This window comes from Salminus brasiliensis, chromosome 21, assembly GCF_030463535.1.
Source record: "Salminus brasiliensis chromosome 21, fSalBra1.hap2, whole genome shotgun sequence".
NCBI classification, from domain to species: domain Eukaryota; kingdom Metazoa; phylum Chordata; class Actinopteri; order Characiformes; family Bryconidae; genus Salminus; species Salminus brasiliensis.
Window position 1 is genome coordinate 9,233,132 of NC_132898.1, and position 17,848 is coordinate 9,250,979.

General features: G+C 39.5%; 1 protein-coding gene across 1 annotated transcript in view; it reads left to right on the top strand.

The window, feature by feature from the left end:
- Positions 1–5,203: 5,203 nt before the first annotated feature.
- Positions 5,204–17,848, top strand: part of draxina (dorsal inhibitory axon guidance protein a) — a 30,127-nt gene continuing 17,482 nt past the window's right edge. The window contains exon 1 of the mRNA XM_072666359.1: positions 5,204–5,283. The gene's annotated coding sequence lies outside the window, so the exon portion shown is untranslated. The remainder of the gene's footprint in view (positions 5,284–17,848) is intronic.

A 17,848-nucleotide genomic window follows, 5' to 3' on the forward strand; every position in this document is an offset into this window, starting at 1 on the left:
ACCATGACAGCTCAAAGAACTATTTGGTTGCTTAAATAATTATTTACCTAGTAAAAGGCTGCTTTGCATGGGTGGAAAACCTTTTGAAAGTAATTTTTTGCAGTAATATTTCCAAATCTTTTGTAATTTCTCCAGAAATCTTAGTTTCACTCAGTGAAATTAGTAAGTAAAGTAAAAGGAGGAAACCACAATGAATTACAGATATTTCACCATCAAAACTTCTTGATGGGCTAAGCTGGGTGGTACAAAATATGGGATAAAAATATAGCTACACATAAAATTGTCAAAAATAATGACTTTACAGTTGTTTTTCTGTAGTGATCATTGACTCACCGAAGATTGGAGACAAAAGGGAAATCCACACTGACACTTTATAGTGTTTATCCATATTCTGTAGCTCAATATCATACATCATTCCACACATTTTTCACTGTTGTCCGCTTACTGTCCACAGTGATTGGATTTAATGTCACTTTGAATGGACTTTGTGCCATCTTTTATTGTCTTGTCAGACAATCAAGTTATTTAGTCTATTCAGTCTTGAGGGGTGGTTTTCAGGGGGGGATTTACTAAAAGCAACCCATGGAACCTTTTATATGTTCAAGTTGTTGTTCTTGTATATAGCTCTTTAAAGAGCCGTTTAAAAGAAGGTGGTTGTAGATCAAGAAGGATTCCAGTACTTTTTTGAAGGGAATAATCCTACTGTTAAAAGTGTATTTTGTTAAGTAATTTGAAATCATTGAATTGAGGTCACTGTAAAATTGGGGCTTTCTTGATGTATTGATTGATTTCTGGTGGTGAACCATGACTTATAAACCTAAATCTTCATTTCAGGTCATAAATGTCAAAACTTGATTAATCAAAAAAACACCAAAACACTACCTGTACAATAACGCTAATTTCTGCTACACCACCTATGGGATTGTAGTTGTGTACATTTGCATTAAGCTAATGGCAATGCACTACAACATTTTTAGAACGTTTGACTGTTTTAGATTAAAGCAGCAGTCCTTAATTGTTTTTTTTGTTTTTTTTATTGAAAGCAGTAGTGTTTCTGAGTGTGGAGGGCCAAGAATATATAATATAATAAATGGTATTAGTGTGCTGCGCAACCATCCCTGCAACAGCCTACTATAGTTCTTCTATAAACTGAGTGGTCTGATAGGTTTTTTTTATGGGAGCTTTTCTGGCCATGTCAGGCTTTTACGCACTTGCGTCGCATGGTTGCACTGTTCTAATACAAACAGAACAGCTACTAGAAGTAAAAAAACTTCTGCAAACATGGAAATATTTTTTGTTCACTTACCCACTGTCAAACCAAAGAAGCTGACTAAATGAAAGGAGAAAGGAGAACACAATGCACAATTTAAAAGAACTCTTACGCATGCTTGATGCAATCACACATTCCCACCATCTCTAAATCCCCAAATCCCAAATTGACCCCCAAATTACTCTTTCAGTACAGAGCTCTAACACCAGTGTTTTCCATTTCTTACAACTGACTGAACCCTGGTTAGGTTTGCATTCACAGTCCCTAACTACGTTTCCATCTAAAGGTAACTTGTCACTTCAAGACTTGGCTACTGCAACACACTTCTGGCTGGTCTCCCTTTGCGCACCATCAGGCCCCTGCAACTAATCCAGAATGCAGCGGCACAGGTCGTCTTCAACCATGTCACTCCACTGCTGTGCTGTCTTCACTGGCTTTCTGTAGCTGCTGCCTGCATCAGATTCAAAACCCTGATGCTGGCCTACAAATCCAAGAATGGACCAGCCCCTCCGTACTTGATGGCAGTGGTCAAAAGCTGATCTGCACCAAGAGCCCTTCAAGCTTCAGGTACGGCTCGGCTCGACCCGCCATCCCTCAAAATCCACAGAAGACAAGCATCCAGGCTTTTTTCTGTCCTGGCACTAAAGCGGTGGAACAAACTTCCCCTGGGTGTCTGAATGGCAGACCCACCTCTTCAGAGAGTACTTGGGTGGACAGTCTTTTGTCAGTTCCTAATGTTGATTGGTTAGTTACTAATGTTGATTGGTCAGTTCCTAATGTTGATTGGTTGAGTCCTTTGTCAGTTCCTAATGTTGATTGGTTGAGTCCTCTGTCAGTTCCTAATGTTAATTGGTTGAGTCCTCTGTCAGTTCCTAATGTTGATTGGTTGAGTCCTTTGTCAGTTCCTAATGTTGATTGGTTGAGTCTTCTGTCAGCTCGTAATGTTGATTGGTTAGTTCCTAATGTTGATTGGTTGAGTCTTCTGTCAGTTCGTAATGTTGATTGGTTAGTTCCTAATGTTGATTGGTTGAGTCCTTTGTCAGTTCCTAATGTTGATTGGTTGAGTCCTTTGTCAGTTCCTAATGTTGATTGGTTAGTTCCTAATGTTGATTGGTTGAGACCTCTGTCAGTTCCTAATGTTGATTGGTTAGTTACTAATGTTGATTGGTTGAGTCCTCTGTCAGTTCCTAATGTTGATTGGTTGAGTCCTCTGTCAGTTCGTAATGATGATTGGTTGAGTCTTTTGTCAGTTCCTAATGTTGATTGGTTAGTTACTAATGTTGATTGGTCAGTTCCTAATGTTGATTGGTTGAGTCTTCTGTCAGCTCGTAATGTTGATTGGTTAGTTCCTAATGTTGATTGGTTGAGTCTTCTGTCAGTCCGTAATGTTGATTGGTTAGTTCCTAATGTTGATTGGTTGAGTCCTTTGTCAGTTCCTAATGTTGATTGGTTGAGTCCTTTGTCAGTTCCTAATGTTGATTGGTTGATTACTGTGTCAATTGCTAATGTTGATTGGTTAGTTCCTAATGTTGATTGGTTGAGACCTCTGTCAGTTCCTAATGTTGATTGGTTGAGTCTTCTGTCAGTCACTAATGTTGATTGATTCATATATCAGTTTCTAATGTTGATCGGTTGATTATACTGTTGGTTCTAAATGCTGATGGTTTTTAATTCCTCCATCAGATGCTAATGTTGATTGGTTGAGTCTTCTATCAGTTCCTAATGTAGATTGGACTGTTGATTCTTAGGGCTGGCTGATTCCTCTGTTAGCTCCTAATGTTTTTGATGGATAATCTGATGCATTAGGCCTTTAGTTCTGATGAAGTCCCAACCAGTGGGAGAGCTCGCTTGGTTGCCTAGATACATCAGGAAAACAAAATTCTGATTGGACAATTCTCCATTTGCCAGTTAAATAATGTAACCCAAAATGTAATAGTGGAGTGAGACCAGTACTGCAATTACTTGGTGTTTAAATATAATCTTCTTTTTGTTTAATAAAAAAAATAATTAAAAACTACAAACATACATAATTATTCCTCAGATATCAATTAATTTGAATTATTTTTATTGGATGTTTAATCTAACTATTACTAATAATGTTTATGGTTAAATTTAGGTCTTGGGTTGAGGATGAGGTTAGAGTTTGGACAGTTTGAAAAGTTTAATAGATATTTTGTTAAATACAAGTTATGCATCTACAGTGAGCCATTCGGAATGAACTGTTACCAGGTTATCTAGCATATCCATGGAGTTCATCTGCAATGAATATTAGGCTTATTGTACATTTAATACTGAGACGGCTTATTAAGTGGTTGGTCTAAGTTTTCAGTTTAAGGCGGTATCCCACTGTTAAGTGGGTTCACTCGGTGCAAATGCATGAGTGTGTGGCCAAAGGCAAACACGGCCTGCAGCACTGTATCAGAGGTTGCGTGTGTGTGTGTGTTAGTGCGAGTCAGTTAGCAGGGCGCTCCTCAGAGAACCAGTGGCTGCTGATAATGCACACTCGCAGGCAGGGGGTCCTACCAAAAGCTGCTGGCGCTCCTGAGCTTTCACACCCCCTACTGCTAATCACTGCACCATCCGCTGCTCCCCCCACTGAGAGGGGCTTTTTTTCTTTTGACAAACTTTTTGGCACAGCTCTAATGTAGTAAGATGTTATGATGCTGAAGAAGACTGGTGTGTCCCTTTCCAATGTAATTTGCATGATGATTGATTTTCCTTTTGAAGTCTTTGCCCGAAACAGCAGGCAGTGTTGACTGACTAAGATCCTATGGCGGGGGGACGGGGGGAGAAGTCTGCTATGTTTATATAACATTGTTTATTTTTTTTTATAATTTATGAACTTGTGATTTGGGCATTATATTGCCCTATTTTGCGCCTCATTTTTAGTATATGGAAAATTGTCAGATATTTTCTTTTCCATTATTAGAATGTGGAAAGGTATGCAGTATTGTGTAAAAGTTGGAGAACACAATTCATTTGGTATTTATTACTATTATTTAATAATAGTTTATTTACACAGAAAAAGACATTCTTCACATTATGCTGTGATGTATTGGGAAGTTGTAAAGAAGCCGTTGAACTCATATGCTACACTAACCTGACATGAATAGGACTGCAAATAGACTGTATAAGTGCTAAATAAAGTGCTGAGCTTCATAATTTATCATGCAATGAGCAGATTCCTGCTATTTCTTCTTAAACAGTGAAGTGTGGCTCAGACTGTCACTAGTGCTTAAATGAACCTACCGTGCCACAGCTGTGTAAAAAATATGAGAATAAGCGTGCTCCACTGAGTAATCTTCAGGGCAGAGAATCCTTTTAAGAGCCAGTAAAATTATTAAGAAGAAGCTCTTTGAATTTGATACCATTTCCTCTCTGCTGACTGAGGCCGGGCCTCCTTAAAATCCATGAATATGGATGAATATGAAGAAAATGAAAATAAAGGATAAAGACAGTAATGTTTAAGTTCACTTGACTCGTGAATCAATGAATCATGGAATTGAACGTTCAATTCAATGGAACGGATAATTCTAACAAATTGAATTGATTTTGAGTGTCGAATCTGAACCGACACACTGAATCAAACTGTCGGATCTCCGGTTCGACGCTCAACATACGTTTCTCTAAACCCCACTTTACGTTTCTTCAAACCAACAGCGACGTCAGTTACATGAAATGTGTCCAGGTGTGCAAGTGTAGGTTCTTTGTCCAATTGAATTACCTTAGCGTTGCTAACGTAATTGACAATGAGTGATAACATCAGCTCGTTTAATTTGTGAACAACAAATGGCCCATTAAAACGAATTACACAAAACAATCGCACCAGGTTTGAATCAGAGTTGGATTCAGACTCGATTCTGTGCGATTCGGCTCACTGAATCAAATCTCACGGCTACCGATCTCGGGAACGCGCTCAGGATGACGCGCTGCCGGGCACGCGCTTGCAGCTCCTTCAGTTCAGTTGAGCATCTCTCTCGCATACGCACGGCCAGCGGATCCGCTCCACACGGGTAAGCAGCACATTTCTCACTATTTCAGTACATTAACAATATCTGCGGGCACGCAAACGCTTCTGTTTAAGGTGTAGAGGCTTGCCTGCTATTATAGGACTCTATAGCTGCAGTAGTTTCGGAGGGGAGGAGGAACTTTTTGGCTTTTTGCTGGGTTTGGTTTATAGATGAGGGCTCCGTTGCTGAACTGCACTGGCCAAAGTTGATGGGACGAACTTGACTAGTTAGCTAGCTAGTGTTTACGTTGCTAATTTTGCGTGTTAGTTTTTGCTAGCTAAATGTCTTAGGGAGCGACGTTTTATCAACGTTAAACTAAACGACTATAATGAAATAGTTCTATTAATATTGTTTTTTATTTTTATTATTATTATTCGTATGTTCGGGTTAGCTTTAAAATAATACCACTTTTTCGTGTTTAGCTAGCTAATATCGTGCTAGTTAGTGTGAACTACCGAAGCTTAATTTCTCCCGAGCATCTCATGCTGCTTTAAATACTCTCACAATGTGCTGAGGCAAGCAAAACATACTGTGTGTGTGTGTGTGTGTGTGTGTGTGTGTGTGTGTGTGTGTGTGTGTTGAGCGAGTGCGTGCATGTGCGCGCGCACCTGCCTTAGTATTCCCATCTGAGCGCTTTGTTTAAGCGAGTCTCTCGAAGTAGGTTATCCAGTAAAGCAGCGTTATAGGTGAAGATGAATCGCGCAGTTCCTCCATCACAAAGCTCAGTAAACAGCCTCAGTATGGCAGCTTTACCATTGCATCTGAACTCTCATTTGCACAGGTGACACAGATGTGCAGATGCGCACACACACACACACAGCTTGTCTAGTCCCTGTAGAAAAGTCCTGACAATAGAACAGGACTCTCTATAGGCACCATGCCTAATGCCAGGCAAAGGCTAGAGGGGTATAAACCCCCCAGCATTGAGCAGTGGAGCAGTGGAACTGGGTTTCTGGGATGATGGATGGTGCTCCATCCAGTACTTTCTGGGTGAGTTGGGGAGTTGGGGATGAGGTGGATTGATGACCTTCCAACATCCTGACCTCACTAACACGCTTGTCGCTGAATGCAATTAGATCTTTACAGCAATTATCCTAAACCTAATAGAAAGCCTGCCCAGGACAGTCCAGACACTTGCTTTTTAAAAATACCCTTGATTTAATAAAGAAACAGTAGCTGTGTCTGAAACTGCGCCCTGTTCACTATATAGTGCACTACTTTGGGGTTCCGCCATTTTGTAGTGGTATCCGAAAACATAGTGTCGAATTTTCAGTGCACTGTAACAATCCCACAATGCATTATAATATATAGCGTACAAGTGATGTACAATAAACAGACAGAATACCCATGACAGTTTGCGTGCAGCTTCTCTGAGGAAAACAGACAGTCAGACTGTTTAAGCGACACACTCTGCTGTTGTCCGAAGTCGTTCACTGCCTTGACGATTTCTGTGTGCTATTATGGTGCTCTATACCGTGATCTGGAATTTTGCATATAGGGGATAAAGAAAAAGACACAGCTAATGAATAAGGGGGTGTCCCAATGTAGTGTATGCTCCTTCCATACTTGACACATTTCCCGTACACCATATTTGTTGTGGACGGCTGCTCATCCAACATGTCTCCTGAAATCAACAGTAGTAATTAGGCCTCACTTTGCTCCAGCTACAGTATATCAGTATACAGTAGATCAGGTACTCATGCTTGTTGGATGATTCGTTTTTATCTGTCCAGCTGATACCAAAGGAATTTGGTGGAGCTCTGTCACTCCAGAAAACGCAGTTCCACTGCTCCACAGTCCAACGGGGACTTTATACCCCACTAGCTGACCAGGGCATCAGGCATCAGGTTCTATTGGTCAGTGCTTATCTATGGATACTTCACAAGCTGTGCATGTCCAGCTAAACGCCCGGATGCACTTTAAAATGGACGAATTTACCAATTAAAATGTGCTTCTGGTGTACTTTTAGATGTATAGCATGTATTTATTTTTCCAAAATCTCAGCTGGCACAAATGGTGGGGTTACAGTGGGGTTTTTGTGGCCCACTCATCCCCAGTGCCAATTCGCGGTGGTGTCAGCTGGTGCCAGTGCTTCATGTGGGCAGCCACACATGGAGCTTAGTCACAATCACAGATTGCCACTTCACTAAGAGTGATGTCCTTCTCAGCCATTATAGTGACCACAGCCTTAACGATAAAGAGTCTTAGCATGTGGATGATGATGTAGATTTTCACAAATGGTTGTTTTGTGCAGAAATAAGATGGTAAACAATACCGTGATCCAGATTAAGTTAAAGAATCTCACATTTACCTTGATGTATAATTACCATCTAATTACCAATGGACCTAGCTACTAATATTACTCAATATTTTGTAATAATAAGAATTTGTGCGGATTGTATGTAACACTGGTAACATCTAGGGCTTCTTTGTGTTTGTTCAGTTGTCAAACTGGAACGTTGACACTTTACTTCTAGACAAGCTTGTCCGTTTTACTCTCCACCCCATAGATTCATCACATCAAATAGGATAATATGTAAAAATGATTAATTATCAATGTATTTCCTAATCAGTGGTGTACTTTCTACTCAGCTATTGATCTAGTTTCTAATCAATTATTGGTCTTGTTTCTGATCACTTATTGGTGTATTTCCTGATATATTATTGGTTTACTTACTAATCAGTTATCAATTTATTTCCTAGATTATCTTCTTATCAGTGATCGGTCTAGTTTCTGAAAATTTATCAGATATTGATCTGGTTCATATTTTGTTATTGTTCTAGTACTTAATTAGCTTTGGGTCTAGATCCTTAAAACTATTGGTTGTAATCAGTGATCAGTCTTGTTCGTAATCAATCATTGATCAAGTTCCTGATCAGCTATCAGTCTTGGTTCTAATCAATCACTGGTCTAGTTCTTAATCAGCTAATAATCATGTTTCTAATCAGTAATTAGTCTAGTTCCTAATCAGTTATCAATCTACTTCCTAATTAGTGATCCTAATTATTGGTCTAGTTCCTAATCAGTTATTGATCTGGTACTTCGTACTCTTCGTTCTAGTACTTATTCAACTATGGGTCTAGTTCCTAATCAATTATCAATCTAGTCCCTTACAATTATTGGTTTAGGCTGTAATCAGCGGTCTTGTTTGTAATCAATAATTCGTCAAGTTCCTAATCAGCTATCAGTCTTGTTCCTAATCAGTCACTGGTCTAGTTCTTAATCAGCTATTGGTCTAGGTCCTAATCAGTTGTTGATCTTTTTCGGTATCACTTTTTGATCTAGAGGGAGTGGAGGGAGTGCATGTTACAACTTGCCCCACAAGTGGGATTATTTGTAACACACTGGAGGGGGGTGCATGCTGTACAGGTTGTGGAAAAATTTTGGTAAATTAAGGAAGACTAATAATTTCAATTCAGATCTATGTTGGTTGAATCAGGTGAGTTTTATCACCTAAATACATGAAAACATTGGATCCATATAAATATGATATGAGGCAAATGTTCCAACAATGAAAAAAATTAACATAATAATATTATAAATCTGTTTCAGACAGCTCTCATTGTTTATATGCATCATAATGGTGTTATATGACAGCCACTATCAGGGAGGTCCAACTGTATAATTGCTGTCAAAATTAGCAGACAGTGTTGCCATGGGAATATGAGAAGATGACCAAAACATGTTTTACTGTAATCTTTCAGACCACAAAAATTATCTGAAGAATTCAGTATCAAATAATTTGATTAAGATAGTGTCCCCCTCTCCCCAGATTCATGTGTATCATTAGTGCTTCTAGAGCAAAGAACAACTGCATTCATCTTATTGACTAATTATAGATCAGACCTGTAAACACCAGCAATCAGTGAAATCAGCAATCTTTAGATATGGTCAGAGGTGGATCTTGTCCACATTACACATACAAGTGTAAATGAAATTGTGATCAGATTTTTGTTTCACTGTGTTGTAGAACCACTTCTGTTACTCTGCTTACAGTCTCTTAGAGCAGGACCATTTTGACAAGAAGCCGCTGTTTGCAGGAAGTAAACTGAAAATTATGTGCGGGTTGGTGTGGTTTTTAATCGTAAAATCGGATCTCATGCGAGAAGTTAATTGCAGTCAAAGTATATCCAGATACAAAATGCATGTTAATACCAGGTGTAAACAGGCCCTTGCATTTCCCAGACTGAAAAACAGCTTATGCATTCACCCAGGATAAACACAGCGCATCCAACAAGAACATACATCTTTCATACAGAAATAAAAACATGATAGGGTACAGAAAATGATGATTTTAAACACCCATCTACTTTACACTTATAGAATATTACATGTTTTTCCACATCGCTTTAGCCCCTCACCTCATGTCATTTATGCTTGGAATTGGTGCTTTGAGTGATTTGGATGGGTATTATTTCATATCTGACTTATGCATCAGTCCTCCGCTTATCTGTTTCCCTGCTGAGGCATTAATCTCAGAAATAAAATCTAACTTTCTTGAAGGTCAGAGAAGCATTGATAGCTACAGATGAGAAACTGGCCACAAGGGACCAGTACAATCTATCCTACTAATAAGAAATACCAAACAAGGATGGTCAGTGAAGAGCTTTGTGTGAATGGTGTTTCTAATTGTTTCTCATGTTGGCTCCTCTGTGTTCCACAAATTGATGCTCCCATCACTCTGTACCAATTAGCCCAAGTGCGAACTTCTCTCATTTGGATTCGGAGCCAAGCGTCGCAAGTCTGGACTCGTTTAATGGTCACTAGCATGTAGTGTTGTTACATGGCTTTATGGCATCCTAGCCTTTTCTCTATGGTGATTAGGGAAGCTTGTGTGTGTGGTGGACCATGTATTAAGCTCTATGTTGGGGCTAACTTGTTAAGACGCTATGGGGACGTCTGGCTCTTTCCCACTCGTTTATATATTAATGTATTTGCTTGCTTGTATCAGTTCTGATAAGACAATAATGTGACGTGAAACATAGCCAAGCAAGTAAAGGATGACCTGATTTCCAAAAGGCTTAAAGTTGACACATTTTGTAAATATTTTAAGCAAGATTCCTTTTGTATTTCCTTCCTTTGCAGTTTTAGAATAAAAAAGGTCTTCTAAGATTCATGCGCTGTCTTGCATGCACAACTCCTTGAGGTTTTTTAGTTTGGGAGACTGTGGGCACAATGACAAAACCCCTTTCTTGCACCTTGTGAGGTAGTCCATTGTGGATTTTGAGGTGTGTTTATTATCATTGTCCTTCTGTAGAAGCCATCCTCTATTCATCTTCTTTTTACAGACTGTGATGTTTGCTTCCAGAATTAGTCGGAAATTAGTTGAATTCATTCTTTCTCTGAAATGTTAGGTGATATTTGTGCAGGTGTTGCTCCACAGTAGAACGATGTTCTACTATCTGCTAAATCTTTCTGAAGGTGTTTTTGCCGTCAAACCGTTTTAATTTGCCATTTCAGCTAAAATCTAATAATGGTTTTCTGTCTTCCTATTGCCTTCTTCTGCTTTATGAGCATTGCTTATTTTAATTTTCAGAGCTTTAGGCAGCTACTTAGAGGAGCCATGACTTCTGATTTTAGGGAACGAGTCAAAGCCCTAACAATCTATTTAAGATCTGAGACCTTGGTAAGTTATCTGATAGCGCTAAGGATTCTTTTAGGATATCAAAACTTGCATGGTGTTTTCTTACCTTTTGTTTTACTCTAGAATTGTAATTAATGTATTATTTTAGATTCAAATGTTGAGAAGAATAGTAAATATTGTCATCTTTAACTTTATTGCTTAATCTTGTACTTATTTTGCTATTCACTGTAACATGATTTGTTTTTACCAGGGGTGCCCAAACCTTTTGCATGGCACTTTGTATATATAAGAAGTGTGTAATAAAGAATACACTGTAAGTACTCTCCAAAGATAAGACTACAAACTTGAAATGTGTACTGTTTCCTACTCCTAATGCTCTAAATCAGATGATAGGGGGACAGTAACTCTGCTGTGAACTGTAAACTGCTGTGAAACACTGGTTTTTGATTGCACACAGCTGTTGTACCTGCAGCAGTTACCCTGCCTTTCTGTTACTCTCTTTCTTTCCCCTTTTCCTTTCTTCTTCTCCTTTCTTCTCCCCCTCTTTTTCTGTTCACTTTGAAGCAGATGGGCTCTCCTTATGGCAATTTTGACACCTAAGCTGTTCCACTAGGCTCTGAGTCTTAGACACATTCGAAGCTGCCAAAAGTTGCAGCAAGTGGTGTGAAATCCCTGATATTGTTTCAGAAGAGAAAGCAGCTGAGTCTTGTCGCATTTGCTTTAGTTCATTTAAAAGTGCTCAGAATCTGAGCATTTAAAAAGTACTTATACATGACCTCTAAAGGAGACTGGAGATTGAACTGTGTTGATAGTTAGTATAATGTTAAAGAAATGAGGTGTAACGGAAAAAAATCATAACATTCAAATTTGGTTCATTGGTCTCGTGAATCCAATCAGGTTCAGTGTACTGTTACATCCCTGTTCAATAAGGGAAGTGCTCAATTCTTGGTCAAAATCAGACTCTTCTCAAATGTAAATCTATGATAAAAAAGCTTGGTGTGTTTTTATTGTCTGAAGAATTGTTGAAAAATCATTATCAAATTGAACTGTTGTGAGGTCAGAGACTTACACCTCTCATTACTGCCAAATGATCATAGTCAAAACGTGTTTGCTTGGCAGTTCTTTGTCAGTATTTGTTCTGACACGGCTGAATGGCATATTTTGTCTTGCCTAACTCTGTCTTCGACATTTTGTTAGTCTTTTATAAGCCCTGCCTTTGTGGTGGTCTTGCTGCATTTGTCATGCTTGTCTCCTCAGTGGAGCTGATCGGCTGGTGTGAAATTGGCCCTCTGCCAAACAAGCTGCCTCTTCATCTCGCTCAGACAGCGCACCTCAATCTACGCTCAATCAATAGGCAGGGGTGGATTGATGTTTTTGGTCCTGACTATTGCTTTTAAGAACCGATTCTTAAAAATATTTATTTAAGCGGTTTTCTATCGCCAGTTTTATTAATATATGGCCTAGTGAAAAGTGTGTATCTGATAAGGGGGCACTAGCAAATAAGCATGACATGCAGTGGAGTACAGAATGGGAACATGAGCACACATGAGCATTGTTCGGGTTTACAGCTGATAGACTGCAGAAAAAGATTTTACTCTTTAGTAAAATCAGTGGGGCTATACTACACATGACAAATAAGAGACACCTGATCATTCATAGTTTGTTTCAAAGGTATTAAAAAGAGTTTATCCTGCTTTTGATTGGGTAACCGTCTCTATTGTCCTGGGAAGGCTTTCTACTAGATTTCTCTGGACAATAGCGTCAGTGAGGTCAGGATGTTGCATAGTCACCACCCTACCTCATCCCCAACTTCCCAACTCATCCCTAAAAGTATTGGATGGAGGGACACAGTTCCACTGCTCCACAGGTCAGTGCTGCAGAGCATTATACCCCTCTAGCCGAGTCCTGGTATTAAGCATAGTGAAATTAGAAATTAGGTTTACAGATAATAGTAACGTCTGCACTTCTGGAATATGACATAACATTAAAAACACTGGCAGGTGAAGTGAATAACAATCAGTATCCTGTTACAGTGGCACCTATCAAGGGGTGGGAGTGGAATATACATATTAGGCAGCAAGTAAACAGTTCTTGATGCGATGTAGGCAGGTAAATGGGCAAGTGTAAGATTCTGAGTATCTTTCTGGGGATTGGCTGGACCACATGGCTGGCCATGATCAGTGCTCCAAAGAAGAACAACCGGTAAACTGATACAGGTCATGATCGCAGAATTCTCACCAGTGTGATCCATGGAGGCACCACCTCGAAACATTCAGGATTTATAAAGAACCTGCTGCTAATGTCTTGGTGCCAGATACCACAGAACACCTTCAAGATCTTGTGGAATCCATGCCTCTACGGGCTATGTTGGGGGCACTGGGGGTAGTATGAGTATTAGTACAAAAGGTTTTCCATCATAAAGAAGAACCATTTATTTTGAAGAACCCATGAAGCATTATTCAGAACCACTGCTTTTAATGAAGAACCATTAAATCATAATTTTTCTTTAAGGTGTTCTTAGGGTGGGGTTTACAAGTGCAGTTCAGCTAAAGGAAACTTCTGTGACCTGCTTAGATCATCATGAAGGATTGAAAGGGAGGCCACTTCATCTTCCTCTTTTTTTTTTTTTTTGTCGTCGCTTCTCCTCTCAGGGAGTCGGTAGCTTTTTGAAGGCCGCCTCAGCGGACCGCAGCAGATGGTTGCTGAAGTCGCAGTGCTCAGCAGGTGGAGATGTTGGTTGCCGTTCTCAGTGTGTGTTAAGCTTCTCTCACATCGCCCCTGACTCCCCATCCTCTGTAGATGTCATGGAGTTCATGCGCCCTACATATAGACGACACTTTGTTGCAGTATCATTCAAGCAACTTAGACCACCTCGCTTTCAATTTCTGCAGAAGAGGAAGAGTCTAATGAGTGATGCTCTTAGCAGACTAACTCTGGAACATGCTCTAAAATGTCTCATGTACGCTGACTTTCCTAATTAGTTTTTTGCAGAGTTGATTCACTTTCTTGGTCTGCGTTTCTTCTACTTTGCAGAATTCCCAGCGACATCCTCACCCCCCTGTTGCGATCCTGCTTTGTTGAATAACACATGAAATCTTCTGCTGCCTGCTGTGCTTTAAGACGTGCCAGAAGTAGATCTGCAAAGAATAGATGAGGATTCCTTATCCAATTATGTCCTATCTGCTATCTCCAAAACCAATTTTCTGGACGTTCAGCAGCGTAATTTGCTTCTTTTGGAATCATGAAGAACATTGAGAGCTGTTTTGAAGCATCTATGTTTGTAAATGCTTTAATGGGATATACTCGCTTTTGGGCTGCACATGAGAATATGAGCGTATACTAGAGAATATTGCCTCTTCTTGCTGCATTCGTGACTGCTGCATAAGTTAACCATTTCTTAGCCAACACATTATTTGCGATACAGTGAGGTCAAAAAGGGCTGTGAGTACTAGTGAGAATGCTTCTATTTTTCCTTTATTTCTGATGTAATATAAAGCTTTTTTGCAATCAGCAATTCAGTGAAAAGGACAGTGATTTAAACATAAATTTCAGACATGAGAGGGAACCCTCTTACACTAGTTTGGAGTAGAGATAGAAAAATCTTTTTGTTGTGTATCGGAATCGGATGCAAGTTTAGCCAAAATATGCTACCGGCTGATATTTTCACACATTTTCTTTAAGGCAAGCTTTTCAGCGTGGACGCAACGCAAATTATATTTGTTCAGTGACACAAGCTTTTAATACACATTTCTGTGGAGTTGTGTCTCCAACTACGAACTGTGTGCAGAAACACTCCTAAATGAAACACTTCGTTCTCCTGTAGTAAACTGATCACATTTGGTGTGTAAAGGCCTTTAATGGCAGCACTCGTTTGAGCAAGAGGGAGTGATTTGACAGTAACAGCACTGCATGCTGCTTTTTGGAAAGGTGGAAAAATAACATGGAGATCTTTTACAGATTAAACTTCAGGAGAGCTTCTGCATAGAGCTTTGATGCACATTAACTGAGGATGAACTGTTTTTGAACAGACCTTGGAGATACAGCTTCACAGGTGAGGAGGATACACAGTGAGTTTAATTAAAAGATCTAGTTCTCAGTAGTCATCGCTGGCTGTTACCATACTAGTGTCAGTAAGAGAGCTGTGATTTGTGGAGAGAGCGCATGTAAAAAATGGCAAAATTAGAACAAAATGTCGTCGCATATATGTCTGCTGATTAATTGTCTGTGAAATTAATGACAGCTAACTAAATTTTCTTGAGACTTGAGAGTTCTCTGAACATGGTATTAACATGGTCAGTCACACAAATGCAACTCAATTTGAATAGTGCAGAATATTTATGTTACTTGTCTTTATTTACTATCTATTTTATTTAAAAATATTGCTGTTTTTTCCAGTAAAAAAAACAAACAAACATAATGTTTATTGTGGTCTCAGACTTTTTGACTGTCTTGGAGTTTTTGGCTTTAAACTCATTTAATCAACCCCCTCAAGTAGGTGGCCTGCAAATAAGCTGTAAAATGGATTAGCATGTGGCATTGGTGCTTTTTATATGCTGCCTTTATTGTTGGATGCACTCGGTTCCAATGCAGTTGGAATTGTTTAGGGATTAAGAGTGTTCCAGTTATATGAGTATGTGAATAGTATTCCTTGCACTGTTCTGGCAACTACATATACATTGTGTATACATATCGTGTTATTACAATGTCAATAATATACCCTACAGAAGGCATTTGTTTGAAATGGGGAGGTGGAGTAATGCCACAAGCGTTGTACCTCTGAGGAGTCCTTTGGCTCGTCCTCTGGATTTTACTGAGGTTTGCCACAGATTTGAACGACCTGAGTTGTCTGTGCCAAGCACGACAAACTAAATACCTTTTCTAGCGCCTCCAAACTTTTTACACACAGGATATGATGGAATATTTACCTACCTTTTGAATTGCACAGGATTAACAAAAGATAAGACATCTGAATCTTTACTGATTAGGGTGTGCGCAGTTTGTAAAAATGACAGTCCGTTATAAAAAAAAGATTTGGTTTTAAACAGTGCAAAGTGTTGATGGCCTACCACAGCAGCACTAGGGCGATCCATGATCACCGGAGGAGAAAACACACAAGTGCTGTTCTGGGCGATGGCCTTCCAGAAGTCTAGTCATGTTCAGTAACCATTAGTAGGCAAGATTTTTGTCATTTTGGCCAATATTTGTGTTTATGTGCTTTGGGCTTGATGGGACTTGATGTACCTTATCTGATTATTTTATTTCTGCCATTATTTTAAGTACTTTTCTTTGTGTCAGACGTCCATAAATACAATAGATCTTAGGGGTATATGTAGAAACTTCTTGCCTTCTTTTTAGTTTTCAGCATGCTGAATGTGCCAGTTTAAACATACATTTTGTTGTTGGCAAAACTTTTTAGAGGAAAATAAAGTGCTTAGATGAATCGACTAATCAAAAAAGTAGTTAATTGATAGAAAAATATTTGCTATTGGAAGCCCTAGTAATAACTACATTACCCCTCCCACCCCACCCCATGTAAAACTAATCCCATCTGAACAGGGCTTTATTCATCCCATATATGGCAGTCGTAGCTGTATACTTTTGTAAAGGTTTGATGCAGGCATCATCTTCGTCAGGAGCACACTTGACCAATTAAACCACCCACGTTCACATTGTCATATAAAATCAAGATGTCCTATAATTTGCTTTGCAGTTTATCATTTAGGAGAAAAAAAAAACATAATTTCTTTTAGAGCTAAACTAACTCAAAACAGAATGTCAGACAGGTCTACTGTTTGAGCATCATGATGGTTTGCTTCACGCTAAAAATATAAACTGTAAACTTCAGATTTAAGAATAAGTGCTACATCTACACTGATGAATCATGTTAAATAGCTGAGTACATTAGAAGGCAGTACTAGTTGGATCAGTGTTATAGGATTAACTGAGCAAAATTAATTTAAGCCTTTAGAATGTCTGTCCAAGCGCTTGGTTGTGCCTGATGAAGAAGGGACTGCTGTGTTTCATTGCTGATTGGTTTATGTTTGCTTGGCTGCAATGTCCTAGAAGTACAACAGACCTTGACTGGATTACTTATAATTATAAATCAAGGCCCTCTCATTACAGATAAACAAAACGCTTCAGTCGATTACCTAACCGCCCATTCCTCACCCCCCTGTCATCCCACGGTCATTCCAAACACCTTCTGACTGAGTGCTGCTGTCTCTGCTCTGACAGACTCGAGCTCCTGTGCCAGATGTGGTTTACGCTCACTGTGGCTCTTGTTTACAAGCTTGTGATATGTGTGGGGGGGGCATCCCGCCGAGCGCAGCAGGAGGTGAGGCCGGCGTGTTTCACCAACATCCTCCACACCTCCCCCGGATCTCCGGGACGCTTTGTTTCATCAGCAGCTCTTTCAAAGGCCCACCTGTTTCGGTCATGTGACAGCAGGCCGCCGCGGACTCCAGTCTTCTAGCTGAGGCTTTGTGTGGGCTCAAGTGCAGTAGAGTAGCGCACATCTTAAAAAGTCCTAAAGCTCCCCTTGGTGATTAATAGTACTAGTGATAGTACTTGAGATGGCATAGCCACATCAATAGGTATGGGTGGTGAGTCGATGTCAGCAGAAAATGCTGGATTGGATATCGAAGGAAAAAAGAATGAGTCCGTTCCAGTCCTGTAAAAAAATCTAGCCTGAAATAGCATGATGCAATGTGGTGATGTTAGCTGCGGTCCTAATGTCTGACACTACATTGAAAATCTGAGATTTTAGAAAAATGTAAGATTTGAGAAAATGAGAATATAAAAAAAAATGTAAACTAGAAAACATTACAGAAGTAAACAGGTGAAATGAGGAAGAGTTCAATTTGTCATGTTCTATCTGAATAATATAATAATAACTGTACTCCAAAACAAGCAAGCCTTAGGGAGCCCACCTATCCTGGACCACTTTTGGTAGGTACATGCATACTGGGGACACTTCACAAGAT